This window comes from Caloenas nicobarica, chromosome 25, assembly GCF_036013445.1.
Source record: "Caloenas nicobarica isolate bCalNic1 chromosome 25, bCalNic1.hap1, whole genome shotgun sequence".
Classification (NCBI taxonomy): domain Eukaryota; kingdom Metazoa; phylum Chordata; class Aves; order Columbiformes; family Columbidae; genus Caloenas; species Caloenas nicobarica.
In genome coordinates this window covers 5,697,796-5,725,399 of record NC_088269.1, presented here as the reverse complement: position 1 = coordinate 5,725,399, position 27,604 = coordinate 5,697,796, and the positions used below count along the sequence as shown (strand labels likewise).

Genomic DNA, 27,604 nt, shown 5'->3' with positions numbered 1-27,604 from the left:
GACTGAGCTCCCGGGCACAGGGAGATGCCGCCTCCGCAACGTGCGATTCACGGAGCATCACCCGCCACGGAACAGCCCAGACACAAATACATCCAGATCCCGTCCTGTGCTGAGCTGAAGTCAATGAGATTTGAAGGTGCTCAGCAAAGCCTTTTAAAGGATCAGGTCCTTGAAGCGAAATCAATAATCAGTTCATCATCCTCCCTCCTTCTCTTTCCCCCATGATGCCTTTCTAAAAAGCAGCTGAGAAATTCCTCAGTCACTGGCCAACTAGCAGGCAGTAAATCCGCAGAATATAAAGATGATTTTCATTTCCATTGGGCTACTCTATTTTTCTCTCTAAATATTTCAGGGGAGCTCGATTCATGGCTTCTCCTTTGGCATTAAAAGAAAATAATAATAATTTTTTATTTAAAAGGTAGAGAGCAAAGCCCCGAGCGCTGGGGCCCTCTGTATTGTGTTTCAAATGGTTCCCAGCTTCATTACTAGCTCTAAGCAAGTTCTGTATACATCACCTAGTTTAATTCAGCAATATCATCAGTGTCAATGGGTATCCAGCGGCTGCCGGCTATTGGTCATCTGGACCTGACACAAACTCAATAAATACTCCATAACCCCTGACAGCCGCGAGCAGATTAGCCCAAAATGAACGATTGCACAACCAACACCTGCTGAACCAAATCACCGCGGTGACTGATGGGCCTGTGCTGAGCTCTGACCACAAGTGAGATCAGGGGAAGAATGATTTTATACTTTAAGAAAAGAATTAGAGATGGTGGCTGGAGTGATTGGAAAAGCTTCGCGAGGCTCCCGGCTCCCCCGCCATGCCCAAAGCCGTCGGCCGCTCCCGCTGCGAGCTGACCACAGGACTGCAACAACAGACCGGCTTTTATTATTCTATACATTATTTATGTTACCATCGGCAGCTTTATTTCATGTCCTAGCATATTATTGCTATAAATTATTATTTTAAACTCTTTGGTGAGACTTTCACCACTGCTTAAAAATAAGGACTTATTGAAAGGTAACATTTTGCTGCAGGTGCACCAGACGGGAGCCTCCGCACCGGTCCCAGAGTCGGGGCTCAGCCCGCGGCGCCGGCCTCGCTTTGCTTCCAGAGAGCACGTTCTGGCTCCCGATCCCTGCCCTAAGTCAGACCTAAACGTGACCTGGCGGCCTTGCTGAGCTCAGGACCAGCCCTGGGCGCGCGTCCCAGCGCCCGGCGCGACCGCGGCCCTCGCTGTGACCTGGATGTGCCGCGGCCGCGCGAGCGGCAGGATAACGGCCCTGCTTGTTTTACCACGTTCCTTGCTGCCTGCTCAGAATCTGTCATCATTTTCACTACCCGGAATAGCTGTCACTCCAGTTTTGGCTCTAGGATCTTGTTTTGATTCCAGCCCTTATCGAGTTTATCTAGAATCCTTCTGCTCATTTAAAAGGAAAAAAAAAACCAAAACCACACACCACCCCAAAAAAATCTCTCATTGAAAGTGCTTTTAGGAGTTTGTCTGAGTCGGATCCCAAAAAGCCCTGCGTGGGTTTGATGCACTCCAGCCTAATTGACGTCCCCGGTTTTGAAGAGCTGTCTAGATTAGGGGCCCGCCAAAGTCTTTCAGAGTAATGCGATTTGCTGGAGAGCCACGGTGGAGATTTGCAGAAACACTGATGCTCCCGCTGCCAGCTTAAATCAGATACCAGCCTGACCTCAGAAAGCAGTGTCTTTTCCTATAAATTTTGGCATCACATTGAGTTACATCATTCGTGCTGCATTATGTGCTGTTACAGACAAGAAGTCACGCAAGTTAATGTGGCATCTGGCTGGAATTTAAAGGCAAATGCACAAGGCTGGAAAATCCAAATCCCGCTTTGCCCTCAGACACCTGTGGCTGCCCCTGCCCAGCCTGGGCAGCTCCCGGGCAGCGCAGGAACTGGTTCCTTTGCAGGTGCAAGTCCCCACGTCTTCTTCTGCCAGGCTTCTCCTCCCCCTCCCCTCGCTGTTTTTGACAAGGAAGATGAACAGTAGTTCTGCATCTTTTGGAGGCAGAAGCTCGCTGACTAGAGCTCCATCTGGGGGCACCATCTGGGGATGCCACCGAGCTCCAGCGAGCAGAGCCGGGAAGGGTGGGTGACACGGGGACCCCCGCTGGGGTCACCCCGGCTGCCCGGCACCGGGGCCGTGCGGGGACACGGCACGGCAAACACAGACTCGGTGCAGCCCTGCGACACGGCGGCTCCCTGAGACACGGGCCGGGCCCGGCGTGCTCACACGAACGCACGGGAGGACACGCGGGTGACACGCTTGCGCCCGCTGGGCTGGCCTCACTAGGCCCGGGTTAACCCCTGCACTCCAGCTTGCCACCACACACAGGGATCTTCCAGCGCGCTCTAGACGCCCCGGGCTCCCCGGTCGAGGCGCCGGGGTGGGGGACACGCCGTGGACCCCGCAGCGCGGGCGATGCCCGTTCTCCTCCCCATCCCCGTTCCAGCCCACGACGCTCCTGACGGGCAGCCCTTGGAGAGAGCAATCGCGGCTCACAAATGTGCACTTCTCTCGCTCCTGCTTAATTCGCTCCTAGCTGCTTTACAGAACCCCTCACCAATTAAGCAATTAGGAGCTAATTTAATTTGCTCTATCAGGACGGCAGCCCACTGCGTGGATGTGCAGCGAGTGCCAAGCGCCGGGTCCAGCCGAGCCAGGCACGGACAGCAGGTCACGTCCAACCCAAGTTCCAGCCACCTCCATGTCCTTCCCCAATCCTGTTCCTTCTTCCGAGATCTTGGAGACACAGTGGGACAAGGGAAGAGGTGATGGGTGGGGAGCAAACAGACCATAATATTATGAAGCACGTGGTCAAAAACTACAAGTGGATGGCTACATTTTCTGTCTACCAGGCTCTGCCTTGAAAGAGTTTTTCACTGTGATTGTAATTGATGTTTTCCTCCGTCCTTGTAAAATGGTTTAGTGGTTTGGAAATGATTTAAAGGAGGAATAAATATGCAAAACCAGAGCAGGTTTCTGTCAGGCTGCAACTCCCTTCTCTGCAGATGGACTGCGAGGCACCTTGCACAGATCGATACCTTTAGGGAACAAATAATTTTGTCTAGCTTATGTGACACCCTCAGAACATTTCTGATCTAACACTAACCTGGCTAAAGTACATTAAGTATTGTGGGTGTTTCCTTATATCCATTTTAGGCCAGTGCTGCTGGAAACTCATATGGGAGAGCTGGATTCCATCTGCTGGCCTCAGGAACAAAGCTGTCTTAATTTTCATCACTATTTTTCGGTTAGTAGAGACAGCTAATGATGAGTGTGACTGCACGCATCCAGACTGACTCACAGGTCCCACCAACATGTTTTAAAAGCTGGGTAAAACATCCCACCCTCCTTGTTGATCCAAGCGAAAGGATCTTCCTGCAGGACAAACTGGAGGAGAATCTGGCTGTGGAGGATCCAGTTTACAGGGGGAACCAACAGTGTAAGGAACAGATCACACAGAAAGTACCTGACTGCTGACAAACTTAGCTGCAGGTGACAAAAAACATGCATGTTTCCAAAGAATGCCATTTCCAGATCTTTAGGAGTTGAGATTCCTGAAGGTCACACTGGGAAGAGCTCCTGAGAAAAGAGCCGCAGAGACAACCCAGAGACGTGGGGTCGAGCAAAGGGCCCCACAGAACGACCCGGGACCGGCCTCCCTACAGCATCACCTCCCTGTGCTCGGGAACGTCACCCAGATGCGATCAGCCAGCACATCCCAGGGGGCAGGAATAACCTGGATTTGACGCCCTGTCAAATAAGCTGCAAGAGACTGGAGAGAGCGTCTCGAGAGGCTGCAGAGGGAGCAGGGTGGTGGCTTGCTGGCTGGGTGCCTATGGAAATGAGATATTAACAAAGCAGAGTTTGTAACTGAATGGAATTTATTGTAGAATTAACAGTGCTAAGGCACCTAGGGCCTTGGATGGGCATCTCTGCTATTTTAAACCTAAATAACTAACTAAATTAACGCTAGCCTGACTAGTTGTTTTCGGTTGCATAGCCAAGGCTGGAGTAATTTACTAAAAATAATGAGACTGGCTCACTGAAGACCAGCAAGACTCGCGAGACAGCTCAACGGGGTTATACTTACAAGCGGATATCTTCCAGATGTCGTGGTGATTGGTAGTGGGAGAGGAGAGAAAATAACTGGGGAGCCCATGTGTGGCCCCAGCGCAGCCCGGGGTGCAGGTACCGCCCTGCGGACACAGCACCTTCCTGGGAAACGGCTGCTCAAAGAATCACCGAGAGTCCCCAGATATTGTTGTTGTTGTTATTATTTTTATTATTCTTTTAAAAAGTTACTTGTGAAGACTGCTGTGCTGGTGACATTCCCTTCAAACTGCAATAACTAACCTGTCACAGCCTACAAACGCTGACAATACAGCACTGTGTGGGGTTGACTTAATAAACCTCATTTACATTCATTTTGATTCACTCAGGCATTGAAAAACATTTCATGGGGAAAAAGAAATAAGTAGGAACCTCTCCAAGCTGACATGATGTTTGCTGATATGATACGAACGGACTTAATAGCAGCACGTATGAGAACATGCATTCCTTACAATATTTGCAAATGGGCTTCTTTTTATTTACTTGCATTTTTTTTCCCTTCTCTTTCGTGCTGTTGCCACTTGTGCCGTGGAAGCAGCGCCATGGCCGCATCTCCATCCACCCTGAGCCTCGGTGCCCCCGTCCTCCCGCCCTCTGCTGAAAGGGCCCCTGGGGCGGGACGGGGAGCTCACCAAACAGGAGATGGGGATGATTCTTGCTGCAGATTTTAGGTCTTTTTGCTCCATAATCTGAGGCTCTGCTCCTCAACCTCCCTTTTTAGAGTCAGTCTACGAGCCAGCCCTCCACGTCAGAGGTGGCACGGGGCCTCTCGGGCTGCCTTGGATGGATTGCATTCCTGCAGCTCTGAGCCAGAGCTTTGAAATCCCCCCAGAGTTGCATTTTTTAATGCATCATATATCCCTTTCCTTTAATTCCCGGTGTGCCCTGCATCCCTCTCTTCCTTGCCTGCATCACGCCGCCCAGCAGCACCCGCCAGCTGTGCTGATGCGCATTCCCGGGAGCTGCGCTGCAGCCTGCATGGCGCTCAGGAACCCGCGGGGAAAGGCAGGAGCATGAATCACGCTCGGGCTAAGAGTTTATCTTACCTTGAAGACTGATAAACACACAAGGCATGGTGGTTTTGTTATTGCTGCTGAGCTTTTTCCTGCTGACATTGGTTTAAAATAAGTTCCTCTTGATTTACATCTGTCTAAGATCAGAATGAAACAGAATGAGTTTTAGCAGAATAGGATTCTGCAGATGAACACATGGGGCTCATTTGGTTTCTCTTATCTGATTTGCATCACATAGAGAGACAGTTTAATTTCAAGTACTGGCCCTGAGCAATTGAGAACAGCAAAAAAAAAAATGCAAGACCTGTAAAAGTATCACAACCAAGCAAGTCAAAGAGGTACATGGAGCTGGGAAACTATCTGGAAAGGGGAAAACAATTCCATGGGATGGAAAACAGTGCCAAGCGGTGAGGTCTAGAGAAAGGATATTTGCAACACATACAATCCCATGGCACTTAAGGAAAAACTCAGAGCTGTTGGGAATAAAGCTGAGTAGCCGCAGCTTCCCCCATCACATACTGCATTTGTGTGCTGGAAGCTGGAGCCCAGCGAGGACTACACACAAACCCCTCTGTGTGACGATGGCACAGCATCACCGTGGTGCACGGCACACGGTTGAGGGGACTCTGCGCTGCATCCAGCCGGGGGGGATTTCAACCCTGCTCATCCCCAGCTCCCCGCCTGTGGTCGGGCTGTGGCTGCTTGGTTTTCAGCCTCCAAGATGTTTTCGGTCAAACACTCGGATGTGTTGTTCCCTCTCCCATGGCTCCTGCGGCCACCACCTTCTCCAGACTTGGGCAAATCGACAAAGCAACAGGAGAGGGAAAATTGAGTTGTAGCATTCCCCCCTGGGGAGTCTCACTTTGCTGCCTGTATTTGAAAGCGCTCATTTCCTACATCTCCTGATGAGAGTTCCTATCGACCGGTGACCCCTCAATGCCTATGCCGATCAATAGTCCCCAGTACGTTATTGACAGGTCCATTGACAGCTCTCCCGGGCAGGAGCGGCGGCTGCTTCAGGAACGGGCCAACTCTGAGCCGGTATTAACACTGCAAACGGAGACAGTGTACCCAGCGCACAGGGAAGAGGCATCTGCTAAGGCACCGATGGATTTCCCTGTTGCTAATGGCAGCTGCCCCATTGAGGAAGGAGTTTCCTTTGCACAGCAGCAGCGTTATCCCGTAACACACCGGCTGCTCCCCAGCTCGGTGTTTGGGGAGCAGCAGAGACGGGCAATCCCTTCCCAGCTCTGTTCGTGGGCCTCTGCAATATGTTCCTGACAGTACAATTATTTTTGTCCAGATCTTGTCAATAACCCACGCAGAACTCCTTCCTCCCCGTCCCATCCCTGCCCAAGCCATCTCTACCTCACACCCGGTGTCCATAGCCCTTACTCCTCCGTTACTCCTGCAGTACAACCAGACGCTGCTGCACATCTCGGTGCCAGCACCACACAGAGCAGCATGTTTACAGTAAATCCTCCCGGCACATGCCTTTGGAGCCCACCGTGCATCCAGGCGAGGAGCCGAGGGGAAAAAAATGAAAGAATATTGAACTTCTAATGCACTGTAATTACCAAATGATCCTATCTCAAGAAGCAATAGGGCCCCATGGGATTTATTGCTGTATTAACAGTGGTTTTCCATTGCATTACTTAATGAATAATGCCTAGGCTAATGGCACACCAAAAAAAAAAAAAAAAGAACACAACTCCAGTATAATTATTATTTCTTCTAATGCAGCCACTTCTTACATAAATACCCATCTCTCTTTATTGGGTTGTTGTTTAAAAAATGTTTCCTATTAAATTGCCATTGGTGTGAGGCATATGTTATCGTTATTATTTTTCCTTTTGCTACACATTTTCCTGCTCCTGCACCCCCAGCTGACCGTGTCCATCCCGTCCAGCCCCCGGTGCCACCCCCAGCTCCGCTACCTGCGTCCTCACAACGCCGCAGAGATCTCAGCTGTGCAAACAGCCCAGGCTCTGTTTATTTTGGTAGCCTCACAAAATATTTATGGAGAGTTATTCGAGCAGAAAGGCTGAATGGAGATCATTGCAATGTGTCAAATTAAAGAGTGCTTAATGCTGCCTAATCTCCTGGTAATTACTGTTGTGGCAGCACTGGCATTAGCGCCGGGTATGGCCGGTGACGACAGCTCAGAGCTGGGCGCAGGGCAGGCGCTGTCACCAGCGCCTCCAACAAGTGGCTCTTTATCTGTATTTATCACAGGACCCCTCGCCACTTCAGCAGCATCCTCACTGCCAGACGCGATCAGTTATTTGTACGGTGTGATACACCCCAGTCCCAAAGCCAGGTCTCGCCTTCAGCCCCTGCCCCACGGAGCTCCGCACCGATTAAACACGGCACACAAGGATGCTTTATCGTCTCCATTGCAGAGCTGGGGAATTAAAGCACCCAGAGACTGAGACCCAGCAAATAATCACAAATGCTACTTGGAACTGCTGATGCTTATCTGAACTTCACAGAGTTTGTGTCACACTAATTAGTGGGGCCGTGTCTGATTAGCTCTGCATTCATAAGGGGATATTTGTGCCTATCTGGGCATCCCGCACTCAGATCACTGCTGCGGTTTGAGCATCAAAACCAACCACCTGTGAGGCAAGTGGGACTCGAGTCCTCATGGCTTGTCTGGTTTTTGTCCTTGATGGGGTCGGCAGCAAGTGGAAAACAAAGCGGGAGACGACTGGCTCAGTGGGTGGCAGAGCTGTGGCTGGACCAGTCTGCTCAGAGATATGTATTCACAAGTACCAAGTAGCCACTGCACACATTTCCAAGTAAACACCATCTTTGTTCCTTAAGGACTCTTCTTTCTCTGTTTAATCATAATCCTGGCTTAGCAACAGCAAACCCAGTGCCCTGGTAACGAGCTGTGGTGTCAGAAGAAGTTGGTTCCGATCTTCGGGGAAGCAGCAGGAGCAGCTGACGAACCCTGGAGCAAGAGACATTCAGATTTTGATGCCAACTGCCTCGTACCAGCACTGGAAAACAAGCTCTCTGAGCTCTCCCGGTGCGCAGCCCCACACAGGGCACGGCCTCTGGGCAGAAAATTGTCATTCGGCATTTTCCCCACCTTCAGTAGCTCTAGAGTACCACAAGTACTACGGCAAGTCAAGCCCGTGCAAACCGGGTACCGGTGCAGGTGCCTTCTCCGCACCGTGCTGGAGTCACGGCCCAAGACTGTTGCAAACACAGACCATCCCGGGAAGCTCCCGAGAGCCGCAGGACCCTCCGTGTCCCCCAGCCCAGGGCAGGGATCCGGGAAAGGGCTCGACGAGGGGAGGGGGGGCCCAGCCGGTCTGTTCCAGTTACGGAGCTCAGCACGCGAGAGGTTCATCATTAACTGTCAAACAGCGGTTTTAATCAGCCCTGCTCCTCGGCGGAAGATAGATTTAATATCAAGGCACATTTTCAGAGCCATTAGTTTAATTATGACAGGTGTCTGCAAACTGGATGGCTCCGCTTTCAAGCTATGAATGACAGCGTTTAATTCTCTAGGCCCACAGGGGCCACTGGGGTACTTTACAAAAATGAGCTTCCATTAAAGAGTAAGTGTTTCTTTCTTTCTTCCTCCCTTTTTTTTAAAATATATATATAAATATATATTCCCTCCTTTTGCTCTCTCTCTTCCCTGCATGCTTCAAAATGAGAGCTGATCAGAAAATTGCCATTTAGTGGAAGGCAAAATAATTTTCCTTGCCCATTAGGACTGCTACTGCAGGTTCGGAAGGCTGTGCTCCGTGTTCTCCGGCCAGGCAGAAGCACAGCAATTTGCTGCTTAACCTTTCCATTATCCATCTGTCTTCAGCGTTTTCCCAATAAATAGGTAAATAAACAATAACAACAAATAGTAGAAGCTCTGGATGCCGACAGGACACTGCTCACCGCGAGCAGAGATGCAGCCTCCGTCCACCGCGCTCCCGCGCACGGGAGCTGCTCCAGAGGAGCCGGGACCTTCAGCATCTCCTGCCAACAGCCAGAAGTGCTCAAGCCCTACGACATACCCCACAGGCTGCGCGCATTTCAAAGACTGCGCTATTTCGTAAACCTAACTCCAGCTGGCCGCGTCATTTAGCGCTCAGCTTCTGGCCCGTCTTCCAACGCCCCCAGGGCCTGTTTGCCTGTAACCCCCTTGCCTTGTCCTTGGCTCCGGCCGGGGCAGACCCATCCTACGTCTGCTCCCCAGCTGGGAACCCCAGCGAGCAGAAAGGGAAATTAAAGGGTACAGTGCCTGCTGTGCTCGGGCTGCCTGGCACACGCTGCAAACACGTTCTCAGCACGAGAGGCATTTCTCAAAGACAAAATCCATCCAGACCAGGTTACCTCGTGTTTTGCCCAGGCCTTTCCTCCCAGCCTCTCTGCACTCTGAAGTCTCCCAGAGCGTTTCTAAAAGGTCAGAAGGAAGTATCACTTCTGCCTTTCCCCAAGTCTGATTTGGAAACATTCGAGTCTCCAGCCAGCTCTAAATGCTGTTATTTCTTACTCCTAATTCACAAGGTCCCTTGTTATTTCCACACATCCGTGACCTTTCTGTCATGTGTTTAGGAGCTGATGAATGGTAGTTAAGACATGCCAAACTCATTCCACTTGTGAGACAAACCACACCAGTCTCAAAAGGCATCAGGGAAATCACTTCTCATCCAGCCCCTGCTCTGAGCAGGGACACCATTCCAGGTCTCCCCGGTAAAAGCTCCAGGTCGAGCCTACTGAACTATGCTGATTTATGCCAGCCCAGGATCCAGCAGAGACTCCAGCAGACCTGCCTTGAGCGCTCACAGAATGTTAAAGTCTTTTGGGACTTTTTTTTTTTTTTGCATCCATCTATACAATGAACTTGTTTAAGTGATGTTGCCAAACTCATGCATGCAAAACTGGTCTAGATAGACGCTGGCATTCGGTACTTAAAAAACGCTTATAGACTCATAGAAGGAATTTGAAAAAGCACCTAGGTGACGGAGGAGGTTTTCAGATGGAAATCAGACGCATTTCAGGGTTTCTGTATAGCCCTCTAGCATCCAGTCACCTCTTCCCACAGCTGCTTGGTAAACACGGCTTGTGGGTGTTCAACCCCAGAAAGCCACTGGGATTTCATGGGAAAGAGACATTTTCAAGATCTATGACTGAAGTTAACAGCAAAGCTGATTCAATTTTTGCATGGCTTTAAAAAAAAAAAAAAAAAGAACAATGTGTTTCTGGAGAACACAGCCCCCCCTTTTCACCCCGCCTGGAAGCGCCTCTGCCTTTGTTCCTCCCCAGAAGGGGTCTGGCAGGTTCTGCCACAGGAGGCATCTGGGAGAAACAGCAGAAGTTATTTAAGTCCAAACACATAAAATCACACACATCCAAAACAAAGAGCATGGGAACTTGGCAGCAGGAGAGGGTGTCTAAGTTACCAAAGCAGCCATAACTCAAGAGCTGACAAATGATGTGGGTTTGAAATGAGTATTTATCCTGGTATTTAATAATACAAATCCAGAGCATGGAAACTACTATACTGCCACATCGCATTGTCTTTAGTGTCTCCAAGTCACTGAGGGCTATAAGGACCAAGGACTGTTGTGGTTTGCATAATTCAATGCCTTTCTTACAGTGTTTTACTGCAGGAAAAGCCATAATCAGCAGGGAAAGGGATTCCCCTGCTAGTTTCTAGGCTAGCATTGTTTCTGAAACTTTGGAGCTCAGCGACACTGAATAGCGCAGGGAAATTTACAGCACAGAAAGCCTACCAGCTCCCCATCCATCTTTCTATCGCCCTGTTGAAAGCTACATCTCCGAAACTTCACAGCTTTAGAGTAAATCTGGTTCAAGTCAGCAGCACCGAGTACTTTCTCACCATAATCCAGCTGTGCAGAACCACACACGGGCTGGATGGGATGCTCGGCTCTGCAAGGCTGCTCAGTGTCTGCCCATTTGTGAACCTTGGGAGTCCCACGTTAAACATCTGTTCTGACCCACCCATATCCATTACACCCCCCAAACTAACCCTGTGTTGGGGCACCAGAGCTCCGGCAGCCCTCGGACACAGGACTCAGCTCACCTGCACCAGGTAAAATTAACACAAGGCTTAGGGACCACACGGCTCACACCCGAGCCCTCCAAAACCAGTACGATCCCTAAACCTTGCGTGGATGAACAGCCCCCAGCCAAAGCAAACACAAGGTTTGGGGATCTCTTGACAGCCAAGAGTAAATGAGACAGAGCAAAAAATGGTTGTCACGTTGCAAAGTGGTATTAACCACCTAGCACAGAAACCACTAAATGCTTCTGTGGAGAGCCACTGAAAGAATGCGTCAATGAGGTTTGGTGTTTCCTTCATCAGAAATGCTACGAATAATCAAGAGGAACAGTATTCGGACCATCCAGCCTTCAAACGCACTACCAAAAGAGAAGACCAGCATTAATATCTGCACACTGTCATCACAAAGAAATGAAACATTGCAGCTCCCAGGACCTGAGCGTTATTACTTTTTGGCTGGGAAAGCTGCTTAGGCACACAAAAGCTCTACACTTAAACAGTCAGCCTGCAGTAGGGATACACCAGAACATTTGTGGATCGGCTTTTCTAAGGCAACAGCCCTTCTTCCCTTCCTCTTCTCCATAGAGAAAACACAGCAAAACTACACAAATCATCAGCTGACCCATGAAAAAGCATTTTCCCAAGATGCAGTAAACAAAACCATGCTAGAAAAATACAATTGCATCGAGATCAAGAAGATGAGGACTCAGAATTGCTGAGCCATAGCTGGTTAGACAGAGCCGTGTTCAGCCTTGAGCCACTCGCCACCAGGAGCCCCACTTATCGCTCCAAAAAGGACTTGAACAGCGTGTTTTATACTGGCTTTGTGCAGCTTGAGGTTCCCCTGCCCCGGGTGCACACCAGTCGGTTCCCAGGTACCTGCTGCCCATGGTGGGAGAGGTTTTTCCTTCAGCAGGATGAGCCAAGGAAGCCCCAGCATCCCGGGGAGCACCAGGCAGCACCACCGGGGCCACGGCACCCCAGGAAAAACAAACCAGCGCTGCCACGGGGAAAAACTGCCGGAACAAAGCTTGAAAACCCCCCGAAGGCTTCAAGCAAACACAGCCCCATATCGCTATCTCTGTAGTATCTCATTACTTAAGTCAAAACACGTGATTTTAAGATAGCTGACTCAGGGCTTTAAATGCTTGGGGTTGCCAACACTGTATGTGCACAAATGCTTTTCAGAGGTTCTGATCACCTGCAATTCACACCAAATTGTGGGTAGCTAGCACTTAAAACAGCAAGCCTGTAATTTTATATACAGTTGCTGTTTTATTTCCTGCTTTCTGTTCTGACCTTGGTATTTTTGCGGTCCCAGATAGATGCAGCAAATGGAAAAAAACAACCATTTTGCTCCCATGGAAAGCTGTTTTATCTCAGAAGAGGCGGTGAATTATTATGCCTGGTGGCAAACACACAACCCATAATCCCAAGTAAAAAGCATTACCTGTGGCAAACAGGCTTCTGCGGCAGCACAGGGACGCGTTCCCTCAGAGAAACTGGCAGGAATTTTCTTAAGGTCAAGCTCTGACTCCAGGAGGGACAACCCCAGGTTTTACAGGCTGGCAGGCAGTCACCTTGCTGCTATTCAGAGCAGCAGGAGCTTGTTCATTTGTCTTTCACTGTAGTTAAAAAAGAAAATAATAAAAGGAGAAAAAAAAAAACCAAAACAACTCATCAACGCAACTACAAAGATCAGCTCTCCAGAAAGCAAGCTACAATATATAGGTTACAGCTTCCTGCTAAAACAAACCCCCTCACAGTATGATTTCATAGGCCATGCTAATTATTTTTAGGGCAAGCATAATAAAACCCAGGTGATTTGCCTTTAGCAATTTCTTCTTATCTTCACACAGCTCTGGATCATTTACCCACATGGCAAGCAATTACAATGAGCCCTGCAGTTCTTAACAGACATCTTTTGTCGAAACCCGGCAAGAGTACACAAAGGTTAATATGCTTTTGCACTACAAAAATCTGGGCATTGTCTTGCGTATTGTAAGACGTGCCCGTGACATGCTGAATTCAGCTGATTTACAAGATCAGCAAATGGAAGGTTTTCCCACCGGGAGCCTTTTTCTGGCTCCCTCCTCGTCAGGTTGTGCCGTGTGGGGGGCTCTGATGTGTCGTTTCCAGATAGGAAAAGCGCGTTTTGTTGGGCTCTGCTGAGCCCCTGGGTTCGTATTTCCACCCTCACGACCAGCCCTGGCAACGGGCATGAACGTGTGGCCCGTGTCGCTCGCTGGCACGACGCACCCAGCAAGAACGGCCCGTGTCAGGCCCCGGAGGAGCCGCCCATGCCCGGCCGCCCGTCCCCTGCGGCTCCCTCGCTGCTCCACAGCATCTGCTGCGCGTTCCAAAGCTGGTCGTGGGCCCTGTCCTGGTTTTGTTAAAAACAAGTTTCTCTTTTAGCGAATTTCCCTGTCAGCTAAAGTCTTCTTACTAACTGCAGTTTTCCTGAAAGCTAGATGCGTGTTTTGGTAGACATAGCAATGGAACGCAAGGTCATTGACAATGATGCATCCCGCGAGATGTGCAAGCAGGAGGTGAACTGAAAATTGACCAGCTAAAGTATTCCATCCCATTCACGTCATACTTCATATAAAGTGGGGGATCACGAGGATCTCGTCGCTTTTCCCTACGGCCGACATTGGGAGAGGACCTTGCGCGTTGTCCCTGCGAACTGAGGCCCAGCGACAGACTGGATCCAGCTCCGGTTGGCTGCAGGGTCCAGGCCGGGACTTCGGGTGCCGGCCCCACATCTGCCGGAGCAGCTGTCGGGACTTTCAAGATTGGTTTTGTATATTTTGTATTATTTTCTCTATTCTTATTGGTAGCATTGGGAAAACATTTTTAATTTTTCCAACTCTGTTCTCTCGGTCCTTCTTTCCCTTCCAATGGCCTGTCCTTAGTGGGAAGGGGGGAGCACGAGGGGCTGAAGGGGGAAGAGGCGGGGAGAGGGTTAACGATACATCTGCCACGGGTTATTGTCACCCTGTAATCAAACCACGACAGGCCCCGTCACGGACAGTGGAACGTAAGACGGGGGAACCGCGGGAAAAGGAGGAGAGAAGTTCATTTATTCTGCAGCGCAGGGCACTCGTGGCTGCTTTTATTAAATTGTGCCTCTCTCTGCAGGGCATTAAATGTAACATACATTTAAGCTAACTCTGGGGTGCCTAAAGAGTAGCGACAGAAGATCTTTCCTCAGCATTTATTTGTATCAAAATATGTATTTGTATTGATGAAGTATTGGCTGTCAGGCTACCAACAGAAAATCACTCCTGATGCAATGAAACTCGCAGCCTGCTCAGCTCCGCTAACAGTAACTCTACCGCAGCATTTAATTACAATTTCCAGACTGAGAAAACCAACCCAGCTTGATAGGAAGGGAAAATATCCACCAGCACCATAGGACCCTACAGCACAGGGACGGTACTCGGTCTCAACATGTCCCCGAACAAGCCATTTGCAGGAGGAGAAGCCTGTTGTATGGTGTAAAAAAAGAATTAAAAAAACCTTCAGAAGGGTTGGCAGCATAAAAATTTCTGGCTCTGTCGTCTCTCTGTTTCTGTGAGCAGCAAAAGATCCATAATTCTCACACTTAATGTAATTCCAAGGCATCTAAAGTGATTTACAGTCAGTTTACTCAATACTTTCAGCTTTATTTAATGTAACAGTTATGGCACATAAAAAGTTTATTGAAAATCCTTTGGGAGTATGATTGAGTAAGAAACAGTCGTTGCTAATGCCATTACAAGAGCTGAAGAGAAGGATCCCGGCATGTTCCCCATCGCCCCGTGTGGCTCTGTGATCGGGGGGTGCCCCGGGACCCCCGGCCCCGCGGGATGTCCCCGAGTGCGCTCAGGGAAGTTCTGCGAAGCTGAGCGGGAGGAACTTCCCTCCTGCCGAACCCCCTCGTTTGTGCAGATATTTATCGTTGCGTTTGCCACGTGCAAGCAGAGCTGGAGCTCTGCTCCGGAGAGCAGAGGAGCTGGTTTGGGCGGGCTTGGGGTGTGAACGCTGCGGCGGAGCGAGATCGCTCGGGTGCTTCCCAGCACAGTTCCCGCGGCGCCGTTAACTCTTTCGGCTTCGCCAGCCTGCTGAGCTTCTCCCCAGATGGGAAATTGCAAAAGCTGTTCATTCGCCTTAGCAATTAACAAACATTACTTTTACCATCATTATAGCAATAACTGTAATTTAATAATTGCCAGCACTGTAAGTGATAATATCCACAGCGGCGAGCATATCTCAACATCAATTTTTGTTGGATATCCTTGCAGTGTTGGCGGCCCACCAAGGTTGCTTGAAACAACCGAAGATTCGCATTTATCATAAAAGGGTAGAAGACGAGCAGAATAACTGTCGCTTCGGCAGCACCTAGAAGGGTCACAGCCCAAACCCAGACTGCCTGCGTGGCATAAGTATAAAGTGCTACAATCCGTCCCGAGGACATGGGAGGACTCGGTGTCTGCAGCCCTGGTGCTGGGGCCGAGCGCGGGCTGCGAGGAGGAGCTCGGGGCAGGAGGCACAACCTCTCTTAGCTGGGCTGCCTCCAGCACCTCCACCTGCCGTCACAGCCCCTGCTTGTTTGCAGGCGACCCGTATTTTCCAGGAACCAGAGGTGAACGCTGTGTCACGAGAAGGTGGGAAGAGCCAGCAAAACCAGTGCAAAATAACAAAATAACAGTGCACTGAATAAACTGGAATAAATAGACAGTAGAAGAAAAACATGTTCCACATGTGCATGTTCCATAAACAGAAAAAAGGTTACATTTTTTAGATAAGGCAACTGTGATGGATTGTTTAGCTGTATTTGTCAATCAAGTATTAAGACTTGCAGAATTAAAATCAGTGCGGTTCAGAGATGGATTCCAAGCTCTCCGAAACATCAGGTTTGGCATTTAGATAGCTATCAAGCTATCATCTCTAGACAGACAAACAGATAGATGGATGGATGATTTGGAGAAAAGATGGAGACATTCTTTCAAGACTTTTTTTTTTTTTTTCCCAAGAGATGATTTACTTGTGCCAAGAATTCAGCCTGGGGAAAAGTCCAAATGCAGCATTTCCTCCAGCTTAAACTGGGGCTTGGCCCAAACCAAACTTTGGCTCCAAAGAGCTGCTCTCAGCAGGGCCACGGAGAACAGGATTTGGTGCCTCTCGCCCACCCGTGTTAGCAGAACAGAGATGTGCATCGCCGGAGGAACCGACACCTGCCCTTGCCCCCACAAACACCATGTACAGGTGCCCAAATGTTAATGCTGAACAGATGGCTGCGAGAAAAGCAGCATTTCATGCTGGAACTGGCGGAGCAGACTCCAACAAGTCCACTATTGTTAGACAGAAATTCCTAGAAACAGATGCAGCAAAGTCAGAGCTTCAGAGCCAGCTCTGGAGTGTGGGGTCTGCTGGGAGAAGACTGTGTAGCTTATGGATTAACGTACTATTATTACATTACTCTTTAAGCTTCAAAGGTCTGCCAGGAAACCTAAGCCTACTATCTATTGAATGACATTTTGAGAACAAATAATACATTAATATATTTAATTTGAGAATAAACACATACATTATAGGCAGGGATTTTGTCTATGCTGATAAGTCGGTGCCTGACCTTTCCGTTGCAATCCCCGGGCGCTGAGCCATCGAGGACCAGGAACCTTTGCTATCGCCTGAGCGCTGGTCCCGCCGGCTCCAAACTGCAGCTGACACGCTGTTTGGAAACGGGAGCTTAGCCGTAATTATCCCTTCGACACTAATCTACAGCTACACTAAATCTTGTTGCCTCAAATTAGTTAATCAATTAAGTGTCAAACCACAAAATGTTAGTGATTGTGGCCTGAATTCATTGCCTTGGCACACGCTTCCATCTGCTGCTCTCCTCTGCTCGGGCTCTGCTGTTGGGAAATTTGGGGGCGGGCGCTTCCCCCGTCTCATTAGGGAAGGGTGAATGAGGCCAGGCTACCCTGTCCCACAAAGAAATGGGTTGGAAACGCCAAGTCCTGCACGTAGGGAGGAATCAGCCCGCGCACCCACGGGCACAGGCTGCCTGCAGAGCGGGGTCTCCACGTCAAAAACCGCCTGGACGGGACGACCAGCTCCAGGTGTCCCCACCCAGCAGGGGGCTGGACAAGGTGTCCCCAAAGGTCCCCGAAACCCCGGCCACCCTGCAGTGCCTGAGCCCCGATCCCACGTCCCTGTGCGCTCCACACGGGTTGTTATGACTACGGCAAGGCAGAAAGTCCCATTATTTGCACAGGACAGCTTGGAAAATTTTAGAAGCTGATCAGTGTTGCTTCAGAGGAGGGTTTTTTTTTAGAATTTCAATGAAAAGATAAAACTGATAACTGAAACATTTAGCTTTTTCAAAAGCCGTGAAAATATTCAGCTTTGGAAAACATTTCTGGTCAAAAAATAAAATAGTCTGTTTTCTTGGAAACAGTTTCAAAAATAAATGTCAGCCTTGCAAGTGTATATTCGAAAGAGGAAACTTTTTTAAAAAGAGTTTTTCAGTTTTGTTTGTTGTTATTGAAAACCCACCACAACAAAAAAGACTTTTCAATGGAAATTTACATTCTCAGTGAAAAGCTATTTTTCATTCAAATGATGTTTGGAAGAAAAATATTCCCCCGGTTCTCGTCCCCAGGGCTAATGTCGGCAAGAACTGTGTGGCCAGGGGTCATCTTCTCCCATTTACAGCTCCCGGGGCCAAAGCAGAAAGAGATGAGTATTCAATTCTTGGGGTCCCCAAGCGAGATGAGTGATGCTGGGCCAGTTATTGCCACACTGGGAGCAGATGAAACATCCTGCTCGTCGACACTGTCACTGTCCTTCTTCTGATGATCAGTTAAAAATGTAAATACAAAGGCTAGACTTTGGGAAAGCTAGCACAGGATGATGGGGGGAAAAATTGCAAAAGCGAGGTTTATTGATCCCCAGTCGAGATTGATGGCACAATAAGAGCAGGAGGCGAAGAGTGATTTTGCTTTTGAAAACGTTGATGAATAAGCACTCAGGGGCAACAAATAGCTGGACTCACCGAATGATGGACGGCAGCAGGCGAACAAGATGCATTTTTATAAATGGGTGAAAGGAGAGGAGGACTTATTAAAAAAAATGAATGACCACATGTGGCAGGGATATGCCACTGGGGAGAAGCCAGCCATTGATTTATGTGCACTACTGGCATTTGAAAATTCAATAATAACATTGACAAATGAGAGGCAAAGCTGGCCAGAGGACAGCAGAGAACTTGGAGTGGAGAAAGAAAATGCCAAGGTCAGGATGAAGGAACAGAAAAACATGCTTATGTTGGAAAGGTTTTGAGTTAACTCATCTATATAAAGACATTAAGAAAAATCACTCTGGGATCAGAGCTCACCATCCTGACTCTGCGGCGTGAACTGGGGAGAAGTCAGCGGAGGAGCCGTGCCATCCGTGGGCCTCCGTGGGGAGATCCACCTCCCGACACGGGGAGCAGGGAGCCTTTTATCTTCCCCTCGTGCTTTTGATAAGCGGCTGCCTAGTGCTCCCCGGCACCTTTGAAATTAAACACCTGCCGTTTCTGAGAACTGGTGGCAAAACAGCCCCGTGCGCGAGCATCGCACCGCCGAGCCCAGGGAACTCATCGCAGGGTCAGAGATGGGCGGGCGGCGAGGCGGACAGCAGCGGCCGCGGGAGACGTCCTGACCGCAGCGAGGCTCGGCCGGGCAGCAAACCGGAGGAATCTGCTGCTGGTGGAGCCGCCACATCACGTCACAGCACACGGGGATTCTCACATCCCAAAGAGGCAGAGAAGAGGAGCTGCCAGCTTTTCTGGGCCGGGAAAGGCCTGCCAGGATCCAGAAGTGGAACGGTTGTCTTTTCTTTCACCCGCTCAGGGAAGGACGGCAGAAAGGCCCTGTTGTAACAACCCCTCCCGAACCACAGAGCCCCGGATCTCACAGACCCACGGAAAAGAGCAGCAATTGAACCCATCAAAGCCGTCTCTGGCTACCGCTTGAATACCACCTTGTCCTCAGCAGCCTGCAGAACGTAGTGCGGCACATAATGTTACCTTAACATTTGATCTACTTAATAAGCCCCCCATCTTTCCTCCTCCCTGTCTTCTGGCTCCGTTACAAATGGCAGTAAAAGAGCACGACCGGCAGGAGCGACCGCAAAGAGAACACGAGTGAGAACGTGGCACAAATGTGCTTTGCTCTTTCTCACCATCCCTGGCCTCCCTCTGGGCTTGTATTCATCTATGAAGATGTCTTTTCTAAATGCTGGAAGGTCAGAGGTGTGGCTGGAACATCGCTCTGTGCATCGCGGTGCTTGGCTCAGTGGAAGGAGCGCTTATTCGGGGGCAGAGACTTCTGCAAGGATCACACAAAGTCAGCGGGTCAGGGACTTATTGCTGCAGAACCCCGGTGGGTTTGCACACCCCGGGAGGGTGCAGATCCTGTCTGGGGGCTCACCACAAGACCTTCTTGTTGAATGAAGCAAAGGCCTTAATGGAAGCGTGTAGCAATCCGCAGCATTAGGACAGCATCATCCTAGCAGAGACCGGCCTGCGCCTGGGAGCAGCTCGAGCTCTCGCAATAGGACCTTTGACACCCCACGTTTGGGTTTTTTCCCTGCCTTTTTTGCAAAGCAGTTAATTTCCATCGTCAGCAAGGCAGCTGAAACTCCTGTTCATGGTGCTTTACTCAGTTTTCCAGCCTGGTAAATCTCACTGCCAGAGCCAGCTTTAGTTTTAAATATCATCTAATACCACGTCATTGAATAGCTGATGTGCAACACTGACCTGGGTGTTTTAGGACGTGTCCCTAAACACGTTCCAAGCCAACTAATCCTTCGATACTCGGCAAAGTCAGCCCTTGGAGCCGCTCTGCCCAGCCAGAGCAGTCCTTGGCCAGGTGATTTTCGGGAGATTCCTAAATGTGAGGCCAAAACGCTCAGCTGTATGGGAGCTGGATACAGACAAACCTCATTCTTTTGTGCTACCCTGGCAGAAGTGTCAATAGAAGGATTATACATCATCTCACTAAAATTTACATTGCTGAGAATGGAGTTTGTATTTGTGTTATATGTTCTCTATAATTAGAGTCCACGTTGCTGTTCCCACTCAGCTCCTCTATATCCAATAACAAGGCACATGTGAAAACACACAGACTCACACTTTCTGCTCTGCAAACCAACATTATCACCTTGTGTCTCCTCAGTCTAAGGCTCTCAAAGCAGCTCATGCAGGTACAATACGTATGTTCTACAGGAAGACAAAGTGAAGCACAGGGAATCTGTTGGATTCACCCAGGTTCTATAGCCTGTCTGCAGATGAAAATAGACTGAAACTGCTGCAGAGCCCCTTCCAGCTCCTGGCAGCGTGTCTCCCTGCAGATGTAGCTTTACCCGCCTGAAAACCTCTCAGTAAAAGTTTGATACAAATAATTAAGGTTGGCAAGGAGTGCCTAACTCTTTCTGGCTGCTGAAAAAATCCTCTGCTCAAGTTTGACACAGCCGAAATAATTAACGAGGGAAAAAAGTTGAAGAGCTGATAAAATCTCGGAAAGCCCACCCCTCCGCCTGTCCTGGGGAATGTTACGCTGATGGCTGTCGGTGTCAGCAACCGAGCTTTGCCATCAAATTTGAAGCAGTGCGGCTGAGGACAGCATTAATTTGGAGTCTGGAGCCAGTACTGCAGAAAACCTGCAGGTCCAACCCACAGCTGGTGTAAACTGGTGTAATTCTGCTGCTGTGAGGCTTGTGAACAGCAACTGAGGATCTGGCCAGAGCATCTCAGCCCCTCTCCCCGCCAAGGAATCACTCCAGAGCCCATTAAACCAAAAGTAAGATACCTCCAATCATTATTACTCATTTTTATGGCCACGTTGTTCACAAATGACTGAATTTAGCTGTCAAATGTATAGAAAAGAAAAATAAAATCAAAGCATCAGCCATCTGTGCCCCAGAAAATGTTTGTATTTTCATCGGTTGTTTATGGCGAGAAGGTCTCAGCTCCTTTGTTCCACATCATATTAGTTACTGCACGGGAAATGAGTGTTTTTCAATTCACCATTTATAAGGGTTTTGCATTCTCTCTCCTGTGCATGCTTGCGCTCTCTCTATGTATTTTTAGTCCATAAGTCTTGGATTGACACGTGGAATTGTGCTTGTTTTACTGGTCCTGTCTCTCTAATAGTTTTTCATTGCAAAGGAGATCCAACGTTCGTTATTTACTCTGCTTTCTTCCAGTGCCATTACCGCGAGCGCTCAGCTCGATCAATCCCGCTGCCTGGTGGCTCTGAGGTTGCGTGACCCGCGGGAGTTGAAGGGAAGGGGTGAATCCGCTGTCTTCATCACCCACCTCGTGGCACCTCAGCGGTCAGTTTTCCAGCAAAGTTCAGTGGCTGTGCACACGACCTCGGGCCCTTTCAGGGCCTCTTTTAAGCAGAGTGCCCCAAACCCAGTAGCCACGTCAGAAAGCCGTGGCCAAAAGGCAACAAGAATAAGGCATGGTTGTTGCAAGTAAGAGTTCTACTCCATCAGATCACGTAAACAGATATTTAGCTCTAAGTGGATAAATAATCCCTCTGAAAGCCACCCACATCGAACTCTTTTCTAGATCTGGCGCTGTGCTTTGTGTGTCGTGGTTTTTCCTCTTTCAAACTCCCCGAAGGAAAGTGCAAGTAGAAGTACAAATCCCTGCGACCGCCTCCACTTTCATCCCTGGCCTGGTCTCATGTTCTCTAACCCTACCTGGGAGATTGCTGTAAACAGCAGGAGTGTAAATCTGCTGAGGTTCCTCGGGCACAGTGATATATGGTGCACCGGGGAGGCCTCCGACACGCAGAGCACCTCCGTGGCCCCCGTGTTATTAGATAGATGCTGCAGGAGAAGGAAAGGAGAAATAAAGGGCATCCCAGGACCAAACAGCTGCACCATGGAGCTGGCACCGGCCTCTGCGTCTCTCCAGAACGACAGCAGCTCTGAGCCGCTGCACAGACATTGCAGAGGGGACACTTTGCACCCTCCCGCTACCGGCACAGGGGGTCTCGAGTGCCCCGCTCTCAGACGGTAAGCGGCCCTGCGGTTTGCAATAACCTATAGCAGGTATTTACCTGCCCGCGCTCTCCCTCGCTCACCACCCGCCAGCCCGTTGCAGAGCCGGGCAGCACACCGGGCTGGCACAGAGGGACTGCAGGGCACTGCGCAGCTGCAGCTTGGTGCTGCCAGAAGACGCGCGGCCTCACGTTCCAGGCCGTCAGAAGCCAACACCATTCCGTCTGAAGATGTTTGGACAGCCCTAACAAAATCTTTCCACGAAGTCCCTCCAAAGCCCCGAGGGCTGCGCGGTGGAAATGCCCGTGATGAGGGTGTCGGGAGAGCATCCCTGCCCGCAGCACACGGAGCGGGGGCTCATAACGATCCGCTGTCAGTCGGGAGGGCGAAACCAGAGCAGGGGATGTCACCGACACATCGGGACGGCGTCACCAGCCACAACCAGATAGGAAGGGCTGCCCCTGCTCTTACGCCAAGCCTGAGGCAGCGTGTGGTCGTGATGCTGAATGAGAAATCCCAGGGAAAGCGAGCGAGGAAATGAATTCCTGGGAAGCGGCTCAGGAGGGGCAGGGAAAGGGTGGAATGAGTGTCTCTCTTTTCAAGGCAGCTGGGCTTATTTTAATGGGCAAGGTCAGCAAAGAAATGACCAGGAAGAGAAATCGCTGCCATGACAAATCAGTCGCGATCTTGTATCAATTATTCCCTGCGCGGTTCCCTTGCCTTGGGCTGAAGCAAACACGGCCTAATCAGTTTTACATCTACGTTTAATTTTATTGGAAAGAGGAGCCAGCAATGCATCATGGGGCTGCTGTGTGACATGAAAGGTGACCCCTGCCAACTTAATGACACAATACATAACCCTTAATGAAGTCACTATCTTGTCCTTTTTTTGCTGTCTCAGCCTGATGATTTATGATGGCATCATTTTGCTTTGCCCTCTTTTCATTTCAGCTTGACAAAGTGGATGAAACAATTATCTTCGTTATCGGCCAGAGCAGTAGAAATGTGATAGTTGAGGATTTCTGCAGGTGGAAGCCTTGGCTGTGGATCAAGTGAACGGAAAAATACGCTTAGGAACTTTGGGGTCCCCCCTTCTTTTCTCTCTGACTCTGGCCTCCTGAAGATGGATAGAGGACCCCAACAAGCCTTGCAAGCCCTATATCACTGTGGCAAGGATTAATTTCAAGAGAAAGAGATCTCTGGAGCAGCACATAGAAGAAAGCTGAGAGGTGTCAATACATGCCCCTCCTCAGCTTTTTCTCCTCTCCATACACACCTGTACAGGTATGATCTATACCCACAAATACACCTGGCAAAGGTTATTAGGCATGTATGTAGCTATATAAAGGTATCAAGTGGTAATAATGACCGTGTGCATGGTTTTGCCTCCACACATGCAGACGTATGCGTGTGTTTGTACCTGATTTTATGTATAATTAAAATCAGCAGAGGCTTGTATGTAATCCTTCAGAGCTGAGTTTACCTCTCCATGGTCACAACACTTCCTAGCTGCAAGTGCATTATAAACCTGCTGTTACTAATTGTAGCTCGATGCTTTGATCAAAATCACAGCCCAGCCTTCGTACCAATTTTTAGAGAAAAAGGGTACCTTTGTTCCCTTGGCACCCGCAGAGCGTGGTGATGGAGCCTCCCTCCGTCGGCAGGGGTGCAGACGGAACCTGACGGCGCTGTATTTCAGTCCTGCGAGGCAGAGATGACAAAGTGCCCTCGCCAGCCATATGCTTGATGGCACTTGGAACTGCCACAGCAATATTTTTTGGCTGGTGCGGCACAGGGTCTGATGTGGCTGTTGCTGTTTATTTAGCTTCTCCTCTACACCGAGATGATTCGGGATGACTATGAGCAGACCTTCGTAGCAGTACTTAGGCACATGAACAAATTGCTGCAGTTCCTCACTGATTTTAAGAGATGAGAAAGACAGACTCGGCCATTTCTACCACGTCCTTTGTTGATCCATGCAGTGCCTCTCCCAAGTGCCCGGCACGACCGTTGCTCCGGCCCACAGGCTGATGGAAGCTCTCCTTCCACACTCACCAGCAGGTTCGGCTCAGTCCTCTGCTCCTTCTTACACTATTGAGCTGCCCCAGCTCCCCAGCGAGAGCTGCTGGAGAACCCTCTGTCAGCAGAGCTGGAATCAAAACATCGTTCCAACACGCGAACACAGCACTCGGCCAATGCAATCACACTGCCCTGCTCCTCACTGTGGATCTACATATACAAAAGACCACCTTTTTTAGCTACATTTTTGATGGTTTTGGAAATAGTAGTCAGAAGCCTTCCAGGATTTTGCAACCAGTGCTTCAGCCTTCTAGCGATCTCACATACACCCTTGTAGGTCAAGACTTTGGTAGAGTGAACCAGTGAGAGTACCTCTAATTAAGTTATTCTGCCTCATTCCTGACTAATATAAAACATCCTTATCAACCCTGATTCTGCATCAGGGCTCCATCCTCCTCCTCCTCACGAGGAAGGCTTTCTCTCCACGCTGTGACCTGAGCAGGGTTTCTCAGGGAGGGTGGGGAAGGAATGAGAAGATAAATGTCGTTTGGCAGGACGTTAAGAGAAACCACAATATTGCCTTGTAACGCAGCGCCTATCTGATCAGCAGAGTCGAACGTGCTCAGAGCCTCCTCCTGTCCCCGCTCCTCGGCTCCTCGGGACAGGGACCAGCCTCAGGGCACTGACGTGCTCGCTGGGCTCTCCAACAAAACACGGCCTGGCGTATCTTGGTGAGCAGAGGATGCGCGAGGGGGACACGACTATTGCTTTCTCTTACGGTGAAAAAAAAGCTGCAACTCTTGAGTTGCTCCTTTTATTTCCTAACACCTTCTCGTGCCCTGGCAGGAGGCGTTTCCTGCTCCTCTCCTCAGTTTGGACGGCGTCCTAGGAACCCATTCGCGTGGAAGGTGGTGAATGTGATGCGTTGGCAGAAAACACAGGCAGCGGTAGCCTCTAGTACTTGCAGAACAATCTGCAGAAATTTAACTAATTAATTCTCAGAGCCACCCTGTCAATTAGATAGGTCTGAATGCCACTGAACAGGGGACGGCCCAGGTCACCAAGATCCGGAGCTGGTCTCAGCACCGGAGCCCCCGCAGCAACGCGGCGCTGGAGGATGTACCTGCGCTCAGCGGCACAGCTACAGCACGTGGCTGCAGAGAAAAAGCCCCGGTTAGACTCGAATAAGTCAGAGAGAGAAGAAAAGGCTCTCCGGAGGGACTCCTCTACCATCAGGATAATTACAGCCAAGATTAGAACTGGTTGGAAAATAGGAGCATTTTACAAATGAAGGAACAACTAACTGTAGGGTAGGTTAATCATAATTAATGGGAAGACACCACTCAAGGAGTAGCTGCATGCGGGCCTGGTGGTGATTCAAGCAGCTGAGTGTGATGTATAGTGGCTGTTTTCTAATCCCCTCTCTTTATATGCCCATTCTTTCTCATGTCCTTGCTGTAAGAGGTTTCACAGGTTTTACATCATGGTCCTTGCTACGGTATCCAAGGGTATTTAACTGCCACGGTTTGATACATAGGCTTTGGAACTGGGAACAAACAGCAGCGAACCCTTCTCAAAGAAGGGTGTATTTTTTCCGAAGGACCGAGTGCTCCAAGGGTTAACGCATCCTCCCGCTCCCTCCTCCAGTCCCACTGCCAAAATCCTGCTCGTTCGTCTGCTGCGCTTCCTCCGCGTGTCAGCAGAGGAAATCCGTAATCTCCCAGCTACACATTTGGGGAACTTTGACATCCCCTAATGAGGTAAACACATTACTGTCATGTACAAACAAACAGCAACAAATTAGCAGCTGACACGCGAGGAAGCCACGGCACAGCGACGCTCCTTACAGGCAATTACGGCTGCGAGCGCCGACTGCTCTGTGCGACGGGTCCGTCCGCGCTCCTGCCCCGGAACCGCTGCTCCTCCATCTGCTTCTTCCGCAGCGGGTTCCCTCCTCCTCTGCCATCCCTGTCAGCAACGAGGTGTGATACAGGGCATGGCGAGGTGCAACGCAAGAAGCTACTGGTAGAACGGGGAAAAACGACCTCAGTATTGCGGCTGCCGACCGGCAGGAGCTGGCAGGGAGGTTGTTATGACGTCCCTCGGCACCCAGCACCCGCGGGATTGCTTTTATTCTGCAACTGGGAACGTGTCTGCGCCCAGGAGGGGATTGCGGCAGCCTGGCAGAGAAGGTTCTTCGCGTCAGATCCCCTTCAGAAATCAGTTTCTTGCAGTATCACCTGCAAAGACCCTGTGGTCTTTACTTCTAGTCCCTCACTTGAGGCCCTACCCCAGGAAAAGGAATCAGCAGCTAAAACAAGATAGGAATGGGAAACTGAGCTGGTACAGAGAGACAGATATTTGACTTTTATTTTAGCAAAAGCCATCTCTATTAAGTGAGAGCCGGGGCAATAGGCCCATGGTCAAAGGGCTTTATTATTATAATTGCTTTGCAAGGGTGAAAGCCTCTGGATAAGGATCCAAATCAGTCATCACTCAGAATAATAATCATGAGAAAAGATAAATAAATAAAGGTAGGATCCAGCCAAAAAAGGAGCTCACATTATCAGCCAATAAACCAATAATCCATTAGTGACCAAGGTTGCTGAATAATATAGTACTTTCACAGTACCCATAATTTATACTGCAGACTAGAGAATAGACACGATTATTAGAGTGAGGGCTACTGGGTGACACATGATGCATGACCGCGCGGCATTGATCTTCGCACAACAGGAAGGTGTCTAGACGGGGAGATGTATGGCGTGCGATTCAGAGCAGGGCATATTTCATGCGGGGCCTAATGGAGTAGTGGAGGCCGTGATGGATGAGTTGCCGAGTTCCAGTAGCAGCGCAGTTATAGCGGTGCTAATGCGTGACCTCTCCCGCTCCCTGCGTCCTTCATTCAGTCAGGGTGACCTCATTTAAAGGGATGGAAAATGAGAGGCACAGAGTACGAGGGGGAGGTAAAAAGGGGGAGAGAGGGGAGGAGAAGAAGAGAGAATAAGAAAAATAAAAGATAAGGAGAGGGCGTGATGTATATATGCTTCTGCCCCGATTCAGGCTCGCTCCAGCACTGCACTGGTCGATACGGGACTGATTCTGCTCCGCACCAGTCGGGATTCTGCTCCTATTTGGACAAGGTTACTCCTGATTTACACTAGTGTTACTGAGAGCACAGTAAGCATGCAAGTGGGATCTAAATTAATAAATGGCAGTATCCCTAAAAAACAAGACAAAACAGAACCCCACCATGAATGTTTAAAACGGATCAGATTTTTTAGGTGCAGCATTCAAACCGAGCCACAAAGCACAGCAGCCGGGGCTGGCACAGAC

The 27,604-nt window shown here is 49.6% G+C and overlaps 1 protein-coding gene across 7 annotated transcripts in view; it reads right to left on the bottom strand.

Moving 5' to 3' along the window:
* LOC135998500 (serine/arginine repetitive matrix protein 3-like) overlaps positions 1-27,604 on the bottom strand; it is a 171,448-nt gene that overhangs the window by 96,616 nt on the left and 47,228 nt on the right. For 2 of the 7 annotated variants that reach the window (XR_010607537.1, XR_010607538.1), the window contains one exon: positions 12,654-12,828. The exons of the other annotated variants lie outside the window; for them this stretch is intronic. The gene's annotated coding sequence lies outside the window, so the exon portion shown is untranslated. The remainder of the gene's footprint in view (positions 1-12,653; positions 12,829-27,604) is intronic. 7 annotated transcript variants of the gene reach the window in all.